Below are 3925 nucleotides of genomic sequence, written 5' to 3'. Positions count from 1 at the left end.
TTCATGTGTCTGCTTTAATATGTTTATGAAACATTCTAATCTTGATGCTAAAATAACAGCTGCAAATATTAATTTGTGATGGTAGTAGTAGACTACTGAGCCAGCAGCGCTTGAGATGGCTTGGCCATGTGAGTCATATGGAAGATGGCAGGATCGCAAAGGGCACATTGTACAGCGAGCTCGTCACTGGTATCAGACCCACCGGCTATCCATGTCTCCGCTTTAGACGTCTGCAAACGCAACATGAAGTCCTGTGACATTGATCACAAGTCGTGGGAGTCAGTTGCCAGTGATCGCCAGAGCTGGCGGACAGCCATAAAGGCGGGGCTAAAGTGTGGGGAGTCGAAGAGACTGACCAGTTGGCAGGAAAAATGACAGAAGCGCAAGGGGCGAGCCAACTGTGTAACAGCCCCGACAACCAATTTTATCTGCAGTGCCTGTGGAAGAGTCTGTCACTCTAGAATTGGCCTTTATAGCCACTCCAGGCGCTGCTTCACAAACCATTGACCACCTCCAGGCACTTACCCATTGTCTCTCGAGACAAGACAGCCAAAGAAGAAGAAAGTTGTAGATTAGCATCTGCCATACTGTCTGAGTATTGTATAAGGATAATTAATTTCACAGTTAAAAAGCGCACTCTGGATTCAACCATAGAGGCTTTCTACATAAATTTACTATGTGGTTCAAGTTTCCTTTAATGGCCACATACCAAAGCTACTTTGTGTGAGTACACCACATTTTTCAGTCAACTGGATTAGTGAATGTGCGAGGGCCAGCATATCTGGCAGTCTAAAGGATTCTTGCATGTTTTGTGTGAGTGCTTTGTATATATTTAAATTCATTCAAATTGCTCCACACAATTTCTCATCTATTTAAGAGAGGAGTGCAATGTGCACTCAACTCACCTTCAGTGACCCAAAATGGAAGTTTCATGTGCTGTATTTTATGATCACGCTCCCGGCAGCAGCGATGGTTGTGAAAAATTGCGGCACTCCCGCTTGTCCCATGATCGGCCTCGCTGCCGCAATTACACGACGAGTGGCCATTTTGCATAATGGAGGCAGCTGTCTCCCTCCACCCCCACCCCCAATCATGTGTCAGGGGTGGAAATGGAGACAGCGTTCACGGCATCACCTGATGTAGGACCAGGTACTGGTGCCATCTGTAAAGACCTGCCAGCCCTGCATTCACTGTCTCCCTGCAATCTATAGAAGCCCACTGAAGCAACACTTCTGTGCTGTTGCAAAAAGTTAAAACTCAGCAAGGCGCCCCACCAGGCATCCTTCTGGTCATGTCAGAGGTCCGAGCAAGGTTGGCCCCATGGTTCAGTGATGTCTCCCTAATCATTCTCCACCAGGCTGCAAGGGAAAGGCAGGAGGTCCTTTTCCCCAGTGATGGCAAGAAGAGGTCCTCCCACCTGAACAAGCAAGCCTGGACATAGATCGCAGAGGTTAGTAGCCTTGGGGTCACCCGACGAAACTGGGTTCAGTGTAGGAAGGGGGTCAATGTCCTCTTGCATTCAGCAAAGATAAGTGGCACGTTCCAAAATTGCTTGGTGTGATCTGCTTGTCACTATATGGTATGCCACATGGGTATAACGGTCATTTATAAGACAGGGAGGTCATAGCAGATTGCTGGCAGATGACTGGCTGCATATGTAAATCAAGTCTCCCTCGTTAATATCTCAGAACAAGTTAGAACCATGACAGATTGAGTCAGTACGCCAGACAAAATATCGCCCAGGTGCTGATGAAGTGCCCATGTTAGTAGAACTGTGATGTTGAAGTTTGACAATGTTCAATATCTGCATGAAAGCACAATACTGCAGATGCTGGAAATCTGAAACGAAAACAAAAAGTGCTGGAAAAACTTAGCAAGCCTGGCAGCATCTGTGGCGAGAGAAGCAAAGTTAACGTTTCAGGTCTGTGAAAGGTCACAGAACAATAACAACTTGAACTTATATAGCACCTCTAATGTGTAAACTGTCCCAAGGTGCTTCATAGGAGTGATAGCAATTTGACACTGAACAGCTAAAGGAGATATTATGGCGAATGACCAGTAGCTTGGCCAAAGAGTGTTTTAAAGGAGGGAAGCGAGTTGGAGAGGTGGATTGGTTTAGGGAGGGAATTCCAGAGCTTACGGACAGTGGAGGGGTCAAGTAAGGTGGCAGTGAGAAAGAGCTGGGTGTCGTCAGCATCCGCATGGAAACTGATAATATGCTTTTGGATAATGTCAGCGAGGGACAGCATGTAGCTGAGAAATGGTGGGTGGTGGATGCCCAAGGATAGAGCCTTGGAGGATACCAGAGCTAATTGTGGGAGTGGGAAGAGAAGCCATTTGCAGATGATTGTCTATCTACGATTGGACAGATAAGAATGGAACTAAGTGAGTGGAGTTGTAGATTAGTTGCTGAGCTCTTTGCAGCAGAGACATCTCTGCAACTCCCTCTGTAGAGATCCTGAGCCTGAAGTGGCAATTGTCCTCTGACAACTTTATATATAGAGATTTTAAACATAGTAAACGTCTTGAGGTATTTCACAGGCGTGTAATCAAACGAAATAATTGAAACCAGCCAAAGCTTGATCAGAGACTGATGATAAAAGGAGTGCCTTAAGGAGGCATACAGGTTTAGGGAGGGAATTCCAGAGATTGAGGCCTAGACAGCTGAAGGCATGGTTGCCAATGGTGGGGTGAAGGAAGTCTGGATGCACAGGATGCCAGGATTGGAGAAATGCGGAGTTCTTGGAGGGTTCCGGAGTTGGAGGAGATTAAAGCTATGGAAGGGCGAGGCTGTGGAGGGATTTGAAAACAAGAGTGTGAATTTTAAAATTGAAATGTTCATGGGATGGGAGTCGTTGTAGGTTGGCAAGCAGAGGTGATGGGTGAATGGGATTTGGTTTATTATCACAATAATGCATTACGCATTACACTGCATAACACTCCAGTCCTTAAAAACAGTGCATTATGAAACTTACTGTGAACAGTGTCTTGAAAGGTTTGCTAGCAGTATACTAACCACTGTCTTATTCTGGGGCCCCTAGCAATGCTAACAGGGACATCCTACTATAAAATTGAGAAGTATGATGTTGATTTCTTGCATGAAAACGAATATGAAAACCATGAGGTAATGATAAGACTTTAGAAAATTGAAATTAGACCTCAATTAGAGTTGTGTGTGGTATTGGGTTCAACACCTAAAGGATATTGAGGCTTTAGGAAAAGAAAAAAAGTGCGCATTTATATAGCGCCTTTCATGTAACCTCAGGGATACCCCAAAGCACTTTACAGCCAATGCCGTACTTTTGAAATGTACAGTTGTATGTAAGATTCAACAGGATACTGGTATGTGAAAAAGCAAATATGAAGGCAGACTTGAAAACTTCGGTGTTAAAAACATAGATTATGAGCCAAATAGCCAACTCATCTCACCCCTCCATTGGTTCAGCACCAATTCTTGCCGTTATGCTTCTGTAAATTGCCTTGGGATATTTTTCTATGTTAAAGGCACTAATTAAATAAGTTATTGTTGAGTACAGCTATATCAATGAATACTACATGCAAACCCTATAAACAGTACTTTGACAATTAACAACGAATTTTACATTCCAGTACCTCAACAATGGCGATTATTTTGTGTTACAATTATTTTGAAGAGTTTTTTTTACATTAAATATTGGGGGGGGGGGGGGGGGGTGCAGAGGAGGTTGTGAAAGAGAAGGGATTAAAAGAAGAATTTTCAATTTATTTCTAACAAAAATTTCAGTCAAAGTGGCTGTCTACTGATCAGAACCCATGAAACATATATAAATTTTATTTACTTTTTAATATTGTTATTGAAGTGTCATATATAAAACATTAAAAAAATTAGCTGAAACTTATTGTTTAAACAGGTTTCTTTCAAATATTCATACATTCTATCACACAG

Source organism: Heterodontus francisci, chromosome 17 (genome assembly GCF_036365525.1).
Source record: "Heterodontus francisci isolate sHetFra1 chromosome 17, sHetFra1.hap1, whole genome shotgun sequence".
NCBI lineage: Eukaryota > Metazoa > Chordata > Chondrichthyes > Heterodontiformes > Heterodontidae > Heterodontus > Heterodontus francisci.
The sequence above is the reverse complement of the archived record's forward strand: the minus strand, read 5'-3'. Positions refer to the sequence as shown.